Below are 14,061 nucleotides of genomic sequence, written 5' to 3'. Positions count from 1 at the left end.
TAAACTATGGGTAACTTAGAATAGGAACCACATTTATCTCTGGCTCACTGCTTCATCCCCAGCAGCTTACCCAATGCCTGGCACAGAGAAGTGACTCAGTCAGTAGACACTCGCGTATCGAACATCGGTGGATGGGGAAGGGAGAGAGATGAGGCCAAAGAGGTGAGCAGGGGTGCACCATGGAGGTCTCTATGTGGCCTCCTGATGGACTTGACAGGAAAATAATGGAAATGAGAGTTTATTGTGTCCTTAAGGACTGACATGATGGAGTAGTTTGGGGAACCCTTTTTTGTCTTACTGGAAGGAGTAGCTTGGTGAGCAAATGTAATCTAATGTAAAAATCTCTACAGACAAATGAACTCCCATTTCTGGAACTCTCAGTCCTGGACAAAAGACCTCAATTCACCATTTTCTGCATGTGTACCTTCACACCAGCTTTGTGTCCAGCCCCGGGAATGACAGAGATGAACCATTCAAAGCCCTTGCCTTGGGGTACTCTGCGTTTGGAGGACGGGGGCTGATCTGTGATCCTCCAACAGTGAGCACACTTGGACCGCTGATAAGAAGGAAGGCTTAGAGAGCCTGGGAGCCAGAGGGACCCAGAAATTCATGTAAATGTGGCTGTCCAAGAAACTGTTATTTTTATTTGCCCTTGATTGTAAACCAAGACTTAAATGTAGAGGCTGCCGATGGGCACATCTCCACTGAGAGGTGTGCCCAGGCTCTTTCCAAGTACGGCCCAGGGCATTTAGCTGTCTTGTATTCATGCTTTTTAAGACGGAATTGTGTCTCACCTTCATCTACAGTGAGGGTTTTATTATTTCAGTTTAGCATAACCCTTGGGAGTGTCGTCTTGTGCTGGTTTTGTGCTGTTCTGCTAGTCCCCGTTACTTTCTATCCCTGGCTACAGTGCCTGCAGCTTGTAGGCACTCAGTAAATGTTGGTGAAAGGAAGGGTTGGAGTAGAGAAGAGACGGTCCCTGGAAAGATAAAGGAAGTGACTTTCAGGCTACCATGTTTGAAGGCAGAGCCCTGAAACTCATAAACTGTCAGGTTCGTTAGATACACCTTTGCACCCATCTGGCCCACTTCACCATGCCTGTCTTTGTGTCTCTGCTAGTCTTCGCCTCTTGCCCATTGAACACAGAGAGGTGGGAAGGAAAGCTGTGGCCCAAGTTTCCTTATTCTTGTGTTGCTTTTTCTTTGTGGCTTGGCTCAGATCCATGGCTGTATAAGCATGTAAGGAGATGAGGGAGGAGGTAGCCTGGAATCTGAAACTGAGCCAGAGAGTACTGTGAGAAAGAGAAAGTGCTTCATGATGACAGGTGCCTGAGAGTCTCAGGAGAATCAAGTTGCTTCTTGTCAAAGCCCCTTGCTTGAAAGCCCAGGGGAACAAAGGGATTTTCCTTTTACAAAATCTGCCTATTCTGTTTGTGCCATGACCCTTTTTCTCTTCCAACTTGGGGACTCTGGAGCTTTTGAGAGGTGTTTCATGCTTTCAAGATGAAACTCTGCATAGCGTCTGAACTTGACTGAGTCTGTTCTTTCATTGACTTTAGGCAGGAAAAATGCTTGCTGTGTTGTGGTCCCCCTACTTGGCTGTGCCTTGGGGAGTGTGGAGGCAGGATTGGGCATGGTTCCTGCCCTCTAGGAGTCGGCACTTTTAGCTGCCACTGCAGTGGAAGTTCACATGTCCCCCAGCAGTCTGTATCTGCCTGCCAGATGCCTGCCATGCACACAGGGAGGAAGGCCTGGACACGACCAGAGACAGAGACTAGGGGTTCAGGTTCCCTCCTGCAGACCAGGACGACACAGGCACTCCAGGGTGGAGAACAGAGCTGGGATTCTTCTCCTTCTCCCAGGGTGTTATGATTCACGGATGTGTTTGTTGGCTAATTGCTTCTCTGTGAGAAGTTTGGAAATTACACAGCAGTTTTGTTGACAAAAGGATGAACTTCAAATTGCTGTTTCGCAAAAAATCGTTTTGTTCTTGAGGCAAGCTCAACCCTTGTTCATTGAAATAGAATCTTAAAACTAGCATCTTGTCTCACGTGGGATTTGCACATTTTGTTAGAGAAAATACTGCTTCCATTTCTGTTGTTCTAAATGATGGACCGTTTCCAAGTTGGTTCCATTTCTCCATGGACTCCCAACCAAGTAAATGAGCAAAAAATACCTAGCACCAAGTGTTAGATCCAGTGCTTATATTCCAGCCAATTATTTGGGGAGTAGAATGTCCAGCCTGCTGGTGGCCTCGGTCACATTGCTAGGTACTTCAGAAGATGCCCTTCTCTTCCTTGTTAAAGCTCAAACCATAGAGCTATCTTTTATGGTTACAAGCTCTCTAGTGAGGACTTCCAAAGTATCTTCAAAAATGAGTTTTTAAAAGCTTACTCTCTCGCTGCCATCTTGCGTCCCCACGTGTATGTGCCTAATCTCCGCTGGTCCACCCGAGACCCCCTGAGCGCCAACCCTAGCCCCCCGCGTGGTCCCATTTCCGCTCCAACAAGATGAAGGAAGCTATCATGAACCGGGAGAAACTCGCCAAAGCTGCAAGCACAAGTACACGTTGGTGGGAAAGGCACTGCTCGCCGAAAGAAGAAGGTGGTTCATAGAACAGCTACGGCAGATGATAAAAAACTTCAGTTGTCCTTAAAGAAGTTAGGGGTAAACAGTATCTCTGGTATTGAAGAAGTGAATATGTTCACAAACCAAGGAACAGTGATCCACTTTAACAACCCTAAAGTTCAGGCATCCCTGGCAGCGAACCCCTTAACCATTACAGGCCATGCTGAGACAGAGCAGCTGACAGAAATGCTCCCCGGTATCTTTTTGTTTTGTTTTGTTTTTAAAAAAATTTTTTTAACATTTATTTATTTTTGAGACAGAGAGAGACAGAGCATGAACGGGGGAGGGGCAGAGAGAGAGGGAGACACAGAATCGGAAGTAGGCTCTAGGCTCTGAGCCATCAGCCCAGAGCCCGACACGGGGCTCAAACCCCCGGACCACGAGATCGTGACCTGAGCCGAAGTCGGATGCTCAACTGACTGAGCCACCCAGGCGTCCCCCCCACCCCCCACCGGTATCTTAAACCAACTTGGTGCTGACTAGGTTAAGAAGGCTGGCTGAGGCTCTGCCCAAACAATCTGTAGATGGAAAGGCACCACTTGCTACTGGAGAGGATGATGATGATAAAGTTCCAGATCTTGTGGAGGATTTTGATGAAGCTTCCAAGAATGAAGCCAACTGAATTGAGTCAACTTGTGAAGACGATAAAGCTTGAAGAAGTGACTGGGAGCTGCTACTTTATATTATGACTGCTTTCTAAAAATTTTGTTCATGGATCTGATAAAATCTAGATCTCTAATATTTTTAAGCCAAGCCCCTTGGACACTGCAGCTCTTTTCAGTTTTTGCTTATACGCAATTCATTCTTTGCAGCTAATTAAGCTGAAGAAGCCTGGGAATAAAGTTTGAAACAAGATTAGTAAAGTTCTTTGCCTAGTAAAAAAAAAAAAAAGCTTGCTCTTAGTATTTATACTTCTTTTTTCCCTAAAAAATAGTGTAGATTTGGATATTTCTGTCTCAGTATGAGATGATGCATCTGATAGGACTTCGGAGTTGAGTGGGCATCCAGGTTCAGTGGAGACTATCTCTTTATGAAAGCCTCATCTGCTTTGCATGGCTTCCAGAAGTCATTCCCTCGGTTTCCTATTGAATGAGATTGTAAGCAGGTGTGCTGGTGAGGTCACTCAGGAGACACTGAGAGACAGTAGCATAGCTCTGCAGGTCCTGGGTATGAAGGAGACCTTGATAGTATCCCACTGCCCTCAGGTCACTGGCACCAAGGCCCTCACATTGTAGAAGTTGTGAGAGAAGGAGGAGGGTGGCCACATCCTGGGAATTAGCATGTTGGCCCCTAGGGTTGGTGCGTTCAATATGAGATATGGGCTGTTACTACAGTTTTGACTTTGGGAGCCTGAAGGCATTTCTGCTTGCCTTCCCCAGCAGGGCTAATGGAAAATTAGAAGCTATTAAGGGAGAGTGGCTGTAAAGATTTTTGGTTTTGTGTTCTTCCATTTTGGTTCAGAGGAGGTGTCAAAGACTTGGATGCTCACGAGCAGGGACCAGGAGGGAGATGGGAAGCCTACAGGGGTGGCGATATGCAGGCTCTGTCAGGAGCAGACCCTCTCATCCTCTCTCTGTTCCTGCGTTTCTGTAGCTCCTCATCTAGGTCTCACGTGGCTCTCCAATGCCTCCTACTGGCTAGGGTCGTGTTGTTCTTCCTGGCCTCCTCTCCAGGCACTCAGACTGTGCTTCTCCTCTGCTTGAGTAAATGCAGTAGCTTCTTCTTGCTCCTCATGACAAAAATAGGCTCTAGTTAGAATCTGAAGCCTCTTTCCTAATCTCTACCCTTGCTCCTGGTCTCCCCCATGCCTTGTTCTTTCCTTGTCTTCAGAACCTTGCACCAAGTTGTAAGGCTACCGAGAAGACTTCTCCCCCCTTGGGTTTGCTGTCTTTCAGTTCCCCCAGCACTGAGGGTCACTTGCCCTGGTCCACCATGTCACTGTGGCCAATCTGGTAGAATATGCTAGCTGATCCATTTGTTAATCTACTTGAAAACTCTTTGAAATCGAGAACCATGACCTTGCTACTACTTTGTGAATCTCTCAACATAGAGTTTCTGCCAGAACAAAGGTGATTGGCATGAAAAGCTAAGGACATCGGAGGGGCGGGGGTGATGGTAGGTAAGATGAGTGGCAGCAGGATTAGCAGACTTGCTCTACAAGGTTGATAGATTTGACATCCTGATATCATCGCTCTTTTTACCTTTCTTTATAAATGCCTTGGAGCAAGCCAGTCAGGTGATTTGTATCCCCAAGTAGAAACACGCCCATTTGGGAGACAGAGACTGCTCACCTTTCAAATCTGTGAGAGATTGCTTAGCCCATGAGAAATGGACAGCCATCTCACATGGATTAAAACCAGTGGTGGTAGGAAGTTTAATTTGCCTCGTGAGTTTGTAGGAGGTGAGCATGTGACTTCACTTCCATGATGTTGCTCCGAGACTACAGTCACATCTGTGGGTGGCTTTGTGGGATGTAGGCCCTTCCCTGGGGAGGAGACCACATCCATTTTGAGGTGGAATATTCTTTTGGCTAATGCAGACACAGTGTATTTGAGTTGTGGGGGAGGCCTAGAACCTAACTGGTCCAGCCTCTCCTGGTCCCCACTCCTTGACCCCCCAGCAGTGTTTACATACATGAAGACTGAGACCAGAGGAGTCAGGTTATTATCTCAGCAGAGACTAGACCCTGAGTTTCCTGACTTCCACTCAAGAGCTTTTCACGGGAGGGTAACAGATGCTTATAGGCACCAGGAAGCTGAGAGAAAACATAGTGTCAGCAGTCCCATGTGTAGAAATCCTGGGTGGATGGTTCCGGTTAAATAGAGCTACCCCTGTGTTTTCCCTGGCTCACATGCTTATTTTGGTTCTTCTTTCCCTCTTTTTTTTTCTGCCTGCTTCCTGACTTCCTTTCTGACGTCCCCATTGCCCTCCCTCCCATGAGACTTAGGAAGCCAGCCATCTCTCGGCCCCTGAAACATCAGCTGGTGCTGTGCTTCTGGCTCTAACCTTGCCTGCGTGCCATGTCACAGAGCTCCCTGGGTCCCCAGCCCTGGCAGCCATGCCGTGCCATTCACTGGGGGAGATGCTGCCGGCTGTTGCTTCCCAGAGAAGCAAGATCTCAAGCCCTCCCGGCTGAGCAGACACCAAAGGCTGTGGGAGTTTTGAGGGTGGGAGATCTTGAGGAGATAGCTCTTTTAGATGAACTTGATGACATGAACAACAGTGTTGATCATGATAATAGTCACATAACAATAAAGATAAAATAGCTACTATTTACTGATGCTGCACCACGCCAAAAGCTTTATTTACCTCTCTTCTCTCACTTAGTACCTAGCCCCAAAATGCCAGTGGTGCTATCCCTGTCTTCCAGAGGAAGACACGGAAGTTCGGAGAGGTGAGGTGGCTTGTCTCCGTTCACCCCTCTCAGGACCCAGACCGAATCAGGGCCTCTTGAGAAGAGCAGAGGTTGGAGGGGTGGAGACCTCCAGCCAGCAGCTCATTCACCTACAGCCGACGAGTGTGGCCGTTGCCTCTAGGGAAGAAGGGAGGTCACTCAGTGACTCTTTCATCCTCTGGCCCTGCTGCGCTTACTCAGGTGGGAGGAAAAGAAAACCAGGTTGTGCACTATCCCCATCACCTGTCTGTTCAGGAGGCTCGGCCTCATGTATTCTTATTTATTGATTTCATTCATTTCCACAAATACCTACAAGGACTTCTCCAGCCGCTGGGGAAATGACGGCTTGTTACATAACAAGAGCATTTGATCAGGACTCAGAAGACATTAGTCACCTTTCAGCTTTCCTGTGTGTTATCCCGGTAACCTTGGACAAATCGTGTGATTTCTCAGAGACTCCACTTCTTCATCCATCAGATGAAGCCAATGATGACAGAGGCAGCATGGCTGTCCTTGCCCAGTTTCTGCACCGAGGTGGCAGCTGGTTGGGGGACGATGAGCTCTTGACGTATCGTAACCTTTGGGGTGGCTTATGTTGTCCCTGACCAGGAAAGCACGTGGTTGGGCAGAGTGTGTCATGGGGAGAGATGACGGGAGAGGAGCAGAGGGAAGGAGCCAGAGTTCTGGAAACAGTTCTTTGCATATTTCGAGGAGCTCAGGTGTCCTCAGCTGGGAGGCACCAAGTTAACCTAGGGAATGGGATGGGAAGATTCAGGGCCCTTCTTAGGAAAAGGAAGGAGGACCAGATGGAGAGTCCCGGTGCTAAACACTCCCAGAGCATTTTTCGTTTCATTTGCCTTAAATAAAACAGCGCTTGAAGTAAGTGTTGTTGTTATTTTCAGTCTACAGATGGGCAAACCAGACTCAATTAGCATGTGGCAACCCTGGGATCAAGCGGAAGTCCTTCAGACTGCAAAGCCCATGGCCCCAGCCCTGAATGGAGCTGCCTTGTGGGAGCAGGAAGCGGGGAGGGGTTTTGTGCAGGTGAAACTATAGTCTGATGCCATCTCCCACCCATCTGATTAGCAAATACCTGAAGAACCTCGCAGGCTTCCCAAGTAAGGATCAAAACTAATGAGTGCAGGGGTGCCTGGGTGGCGCAGTCGGTTAAGCGTCCGACTTCAGCCAGGTCACGATCTCGCGGTCCGTGAGTTCGAGCCCCGCGTTGGGCTCTGGGCTGATGGCTCAGAGCCTGGAGCCTGTTTCCGATTCTGTGTCTCCCTCTCTCTCTGCCCCTCCCCCGTTCATGCTCTGTCTCTCTCTGTCCCAAAAATAAATAAAAACATTGAAAAAAAAATTTAAAAAAAAACAACTAATGAGTGCAAAACTTAAGTAGGTATAGGCCTCATCATTTCTGTCATTGTCATCCACTTGAGTACTGGTGGAACAGGAATGGACTTGGCCATTTTCTTTCACAAGGGCATGTACCTGACCTTCCTGGTCATCATTCCCCTAGGAAGGGTAAGGTTCTTCTTCCCCAGTGTATAGAGTGGATGTGTTCTTAGTGGTGGCTAGGACACAAGTCTCTTTCCCTGAAGCATCTCCTTCCAGCCCTCCCTGTCAGTAGCCTGACTGCTCCCTCCTTCTGGTGTCACAAAGCCGGTGGGGAGGCCGGCCAGCAGCTTTACACCCGGTACAGATGGTGAGTGGGATCATTGCACTGGAGCTGAGCTTCTGTTTGGGGAAATGTCACTTTCCTGCTCTTGCCTCTCAAATGCCTCAGAGCTATGGTTTGTCATGGCCCTAAATTTAAATCTTGGTTTTTCCTTTCTAGTAAGTTACGGATCCTTTCTGACAGCTCCCATTAGGTCCGTGTCACACGTTGCTATCCTTGGTCACCTGCCCTGTGCGTGTGTGCACCTGTGTGTCGTGGCATCAGGTGGGGGCACTTCTGGATGATCTCAGTGGGGCTACTTAGGGAACCCTCAGACTTGTGACTTCCTTTTGTGGTTTGTTTCTCCGGCTGCTGAGAGTCACTTCTGTTAGAATTGCTTATTTGGTTGTGTTCTGGAACCATGGAAACTTTATAATTTTGTTCTGATTATAACTCCAATAAATACAGTATATTTGTCTGTGGCAAATTATGTGCTCTGTATAAATCCCCTGCCTTCCAAACACGGTGGATCCCTACAAGGGCCCATTATTTCCCTGAAAGGCTGAGCTTGTGGATAGCCAGGGAAACACCCGGAACCAGTGAAATGGTGGCTGTTCCTGAAGGAGGGAATGGGTCACTAGACAGCTGAAGAGAGATTCTGGAGATTGAGAAAACTAACTGACATTTTCTTTCTGATATAACCGCTTCTGTGGTCCTGTAATGTCTTTAGCAGGATATTTATTTTTTACTAATACGTCTCACAGGGAGCTTTTTGAGGGGGCAGGGGGATCAAAGTGACGAGTTCCTCTCGAATAGTGGCTTCTCGGTGGCCCCCTGGACTGATTCTGCTTCAGCTCATTTTCATCCCTCAAGTGTTTTCTGGGTCCCAGTGACAGCCCAGGCCCCGAGAGGAATGCTCAGGAAGGTGAGCCTTTGCCCACCAGGACTGTACGGTCTGCAAGGAAGAAGAGAGTCGTCAATCACCCCACCGTGGCTCCAGCTTCTGGGGCACGTCCTGCTGCTGCACAGCGATGCCGTTATCAAGCAGAAGGGGCAAACCCACCTTGTGGGGCTGGCATTTACTGCATCTTTATGGGTGACAAGTGAAGTGACTCAGGCACCCTGGGCACGGTCCCCGAAGCAGCTGCGGCTGCCTGAGTCTGCGTGGGGATGAGGGTGGGTCTGGCAGGGGGGAATGAGCACTGGTACTGTGCCAGGCACCCAGCTGAGTCCTAACCATAATCCTAATTAATCCTCACAGCTCAGGGAGGCAGGTTCCACTAGCACCCCCATTTTATGTATGCGGAAACTGGGCATCACCACCTGAAGTGACTTGGGGCACCTGGGTGGCTCAGTCAGTTAAGCATCTGACTCTTGATTTCATCTCAGGTCACGATCTCATGGTTCATGGGTTCGAGACCCACATCAGGCACTGCACGGATGGTGCGGAGCCTGCTTGGAATTTTCTCTCTGTCTCTCTCTGCCTCTCCTCCGCTCGATTATGCATGCTCTCTCTCAAAGTAAACAAACGAACAAACAAACTTAAAACAAATTAAATAAAAAGAAAGTTAAGTGACTTGCTCTAGGACAATGAGTGAGGGAGAGTTGATAGTTGAGTCTGGGTTTGTCTGTCTCCAAATTCCTGACTCCTGTGGGATTCTTATTAGATCCTTGTTTACTTCTGTCACACTGGAGGGACAGAAGCTTGGCCAGGCTCCCCAGGAAGAAGGCTGAAAAATCGTCCATTCCTTCCATAGACAGGCGTGGTAGGGCCGACAGGTATCCTGAACATATCGTGTGCCTTTCATCTCTCGCCGAGCGCATGCTCTGTGTCTGGCCTTGTGCTAAGCACTTGATACACGTCATTTCATTCTTTGTTGATTTTTTTCTAGCATCTGGCTTCCTTTTCTAGAATGTAAGCCCCTAGAGGATAACACAGTTGCCTCTTTTGTTCCCTGCTATATCACTATCAACTAGAATATTGCCTGGCACATAGTAGGTGCTCCACAAAAATACTAGTTGCATAAATGAATTATATCATCCCATTGAGTCAGGTATTATTATATCCTCCATTTTATAAATTAGGAAAGTCGGGAACAGGAGGCTTAACTCACTTTCCCATAACTAGGAAGTCTGGAGCCAGGGAAGATTTGAACTCACTCTAGCTCGTTCTCATGCCTCTGCTCTAACCCCTCTCTGATCCTGGGAGGTCAGCAGTGTAGCTGCCGAGGGTTTAGGCGGCTGATACACTGCCTTCCCTCTGAACTTCACATGTGGCTTCCTCCCAAGGCAGCAAAGGGAAGGCGTTAATTGATGAGCTTAATTATCTGTGGCAGGGACACGGTGAAGGTGCCACAATGTGAGTGCTCGTTATTACTTTGTTGTGCAGGATTCCCCCAAACGGGAGGGAGCACGCACGTTGCAACAGGCTCTGTGAGACAGTATCTGTTCCATTTCTTTTATGGGGGTTCCCTCCCACCCTCATCCAGAGCTTGGTGTTAGACTGTTTGAAAAATCACTCAGCTGTATGAAACAAAAATTATGTTACATGCGGAGCCGCTAGCTTCCTGGAGATCACAGTTGGCCTTCCTTAATGAATTTTGGCCTGATTAACACAGGTTCTGGATTGATATCAGAATACACAAGGAGAAACTTGGTCGGAGTGGGAGGAGACTAGTTTGAACTTTCTAACTTTGAAATCACAGGAAGCAAAGGCTTGTGTGAAGCTTGGAGCCAAGGACAAGATGTGTAACGAGCTCCTGGATCTTTGAAGTGGTGTTGCCTTGCTCAGACTTCTGTAGACTGAGGCGCTGTCCAGACTCTACCACCTTCCTGGTCCCATTCCATGCCCAAGGACACGAGGCTGGGGTGCACATCTAAGGCTGATTGACCCTCAGAAGCTGCACCACCTTCTCCTGTGTCTTGTTTCCTTGGTACCTGGATGACTGTCCTGCATCTTCATTTAAACTCACCCTTGGGGGGTCGCCTGGGCAGCTCAGTCAGTGAGTATCCGACTCCTCATTTTGGCTCAGGTCGTGATCTTCCTGTTCGTGGGTTCAAGTCCTGCATCAGGCTCTGTGCTGTCAGTGCATAGCCTGCTTGGGATTCTTTCTCTCTTTCTCTATCTCTTCCCCTCCCCTGCTTGTTTGTTCGTTCTCTCTCTCTCTCTCTCTCTCTCTCTCAAAAAAAAATAAATATTAAAAAGATTAAAAAATAATACACTCACGCTTACAATCCCCACAGGAACTTCCAGTGGTGTCTTGTCCCCAATGCCTACCTCTTCATAGCCGGGTCTCTATTCCTGCCCCTCCTTTTTGGATTCTTGACAATTCATTTATATAACTATCCCCACTCCCCTGGTTGGAGTCCTGGCACCTCATCACAAGACTCCACTTTTTGCAAGTGTCGGGCATGTCTCAAGCCCCCTTTGTCCTCAGGGATGGCCTCTTGGATTGAGATCTGGATCTTTTTGTACATCCCCAGAAGTTAGTCAGGTACCTGCATTCCCGCCTCAGATGCCTGTATGTCACCCAGTCTTGTGATCTCAGTATCAAGCCGTTGGTAATCTCAGAGTCACCGGATCTGTCGTTTGGGCTTCAGTAGAAAGTACGAAAGGAGAGGGGTTCCCCATGAATGACAGGACCTAGACATTTCTGGACATGGATTAAGCACTAGGAACCATCAGCTCGCACTTCGCTCATGGGGCAGAGTGGCCACAAGAGTCAACCTCATGGGACAGCTCATCAGATTCCAGGAGAAATGAGATGAGATCTGTGTGGGGGTGGAAACTCTATCATCAAAAGAGGAAAAAAGACAGACTGTGCAGTCCACACCATGTCCACAACTCAGCTCCATCATCAGACAATGAACTGTTGCCAAGGGCATTTTATTACTTAAATGTATTTTTCACAAAGGTGATGCCAAGCAAAGAAAATCCTGTTTGAGTGATATGACTTTTTCGTTCAGCACTGTAGGCTCTCTCATCTCTAAGCAGTAAAATCAGGCAGTTATTCAAAGTTTAAGTTACTGTTTTATTGAAAAAAAATACCACCTTCATCTTGTTGTATTTGGTCAAAAGTCTGATTTGGCATTTTTGGTCACCTTTACCCACAGCTTCATTTTCGTTGGCTCTTTTGAGCGTATGCAGCCTTTATTCATGAAGGCATTTGGGGTTTATTTTTCTAGAGTGAGTAAAGGCGGAGAGAGGAAGGAATTGTCTAGAGCAGACAGAAAGTGCGGCTGCCTGGCTGGTGATGTTTATCTCATGTCGGGCCAAGGTGAGATGTTAATGGCTTTTTTTTGACCTTGGGGAGTGGTAGCTTTGGAAAGAATTGGTGGATAGCTTAGCTAGTATCTGTTTTCTCATTCCGCAGAATGTCAGGGGCTACTGGGGGTGCGCGATGGACTCCTTATCATCCTAGAAATCTGCTGCCCTTTCGCTGTCTGCATTTCTTCTCCCTTACGGGTGAGGAGAGAGGGTTTTTATGCAGAGAGGTCATCACTTGAGAATCCAAGAATCCCGAGTCCCTGCCTCTCCTCTGTGGTAAGGATGACAGAGACAGCAGACAGCATGAGGAAGGTGGCCCAGAACTGCCCCTCAGAAGACGGATCCACAGGGGTGCTTTGGGATGGTCTCCAAAGGAGAATCAGAGTAGAGAGATGCTTCGGCGTTGTCGAAACTCCGAAGATTAAGTACTTAAGAGCCTGTGTTCTTAGGAGTTTGGAACCAGGAGAAGATTAGTGTGAATCCACAGAAGAGGCCTTGGTTGGCTGCTTTGGGGAGGTTATGACTCTGATAACAGAGTTCTGTTCGCTCTGAGCTTCCTTTTCATTAGTGACGTTTTTGGCCTGGTAGGGCTTTGGGGGCTTATTGCCTACCTCATTCATGTTTTTCTTTCACTGAATAAATAGGAGCATCTCCTCTGTTCTGGGCCCTCCTTTAGGTACCTGAGATGCCGCAGTAAAACACCAAGATCCCTGCTCTCATTGAGCCCACATACCAGTGGGACCACAACAAGAGCCCTGTCGGGACCCTTGGGAAAGACACCACCCATGTGCCTTTCTACGTGCAGAATGATGTAACTACGTGCGTGCCTTCTCAGCACAGTCTGCAGAGAATTCCCTACAGCTTGGCTCTCTTTGTAAGAGAGTCATTGCTGCAAGCGCCCTGGGCTGACCAAGAGGATCGCTGTCCCATGAGCTTGCTAAACACATGACATGGGACCATATAAACCCTTAAGAACGCAAGCCTTAGTGTCAGATGGCCTGGGTTTGAATCCAGACTCTGCAGCTCAGAGTTGGGTTTCCCTGGGCAAACAACATTTCTGAGCCGGAGTTTCTTCATATGTAAGTCGGCTGTCAGCAGAGTTCTTGCGGTGAAACTGAGGGTGAAATTTAACGGGGAGAGCGCAGGAAAAGCTTGTAGCACAGCCCCTGGTTCCATGACTGATTGTGAATATGATGTGTATCATGAAGACTTTGAAGCCATTTCTACCAGCACTGTGGGGGATATGGATACACTTCGTGTTCGTAGCTCGTCTCTGAATGGTGCGCAGGTATATTACACAGAGGCTCTGAAGTCTAGCGGTTCAGTCGTAGCTGTGAAGGAAATACTAGAGGTCAAGAGGAGCAGGCGTGGGCCTGTGGAAGGGCAGTGGCATGGGTTGGAAATGTGCCTGGGCCAGGGGTGTCCTGGGGGAACATTGCCCAAGTGGAGAGGCTTAGGGTAGGGGGAGAGAGAGCTTGCCATGTGAGGGGGCCACCAGAGTGGAGCAAGGCCTGGGCAGGGGAGTTGGGACCAGCCGTGGAGGGACTGGAGCAGTGTTGATGGAGAAGTAAGATCAGGACCAGAGGGGATGGGCCTCAGAAACAAGGACTTGAACTCAGTCTGGGCATGTGAGGAAAACGTCAGCCCTGGGCCATCTTTGGCCTGATTCCCGATAAGCAGGGAGAATCAGACTGGGTAGGAGGCACTGTGCAGGTGTTGCGTCCGATGGACTGGGAGAACCTGGGTGCCATCCACAGGGCCGAGAAACGTCAAAGCCTTGAGATCTTGGTGACAGACGACTGCCTTCCTTTGGCCAACTTGACAGCAGCTCCTGGACCCCGCTCCGTGTGGGATTGCTTGGCAGGCAGCATGATGTCCTTTCATCTGCCCGGATATCTGTTGGTCCGTCAGCGTTTATTTGCTACCTGTTCTTTCACAGGTCTTTTTCTGGGCACTTGGGCCACACAAGTGAATTACAACATCATATTTGTGGAAATCATAAGGGAGACAGGCAAGAAAGCAGTCATCACGGTGCAGGGCAGCGTGCAGTGGAGGTGGGCACAGCTGGTCGGTGCCCTCGTGGAGACCTGCCTCGGGATCCCTGGGGGCTGCAGACAAA

The 14,061-nt window shown here is 48.6% G+C and overlaps 1 protein-coding gene and 1 pseudogene across 2 annotated transcripts in view; both read left to right on the top strand.

The window, feature by feature from the left end:
- The window catches only part of SPOCK1 (SPARC (osteonectin), cwcv and kazal like domains proteoglycan 1), a 521,381-nt gene that overhangs the window by 405,135 nt on the left and 102,185 nt on the right, over window positions 1-14,061 (top strand). The window lies entirely within an intron of this gene.
- LOC122487697 lies at window positions 1,961-3,485 on the top strand (annotated as a pseudogene).

This window comes from Prionailurus bengalensis, chromosome A1 (genome assembly GCF_016509475.1).
Source record: "Prionailurus bengalensis isolate Pbe53 chromosome A1, Fcat_Pben_1.1_paternal_pri, whole genome shotgun sequence".
NCBI classification, from domain to species: Eukaryota; Metazoa; Chordata; class Mammalia; order Carnivora; family Felidae; genus Prionailurus; species Prionailurus bengalensis.
The sequence above is the reverse complement of the archived record's forward strand: the minus strand, read 5'-3'. Positions and strand labels throughout refer to the sequence as shown.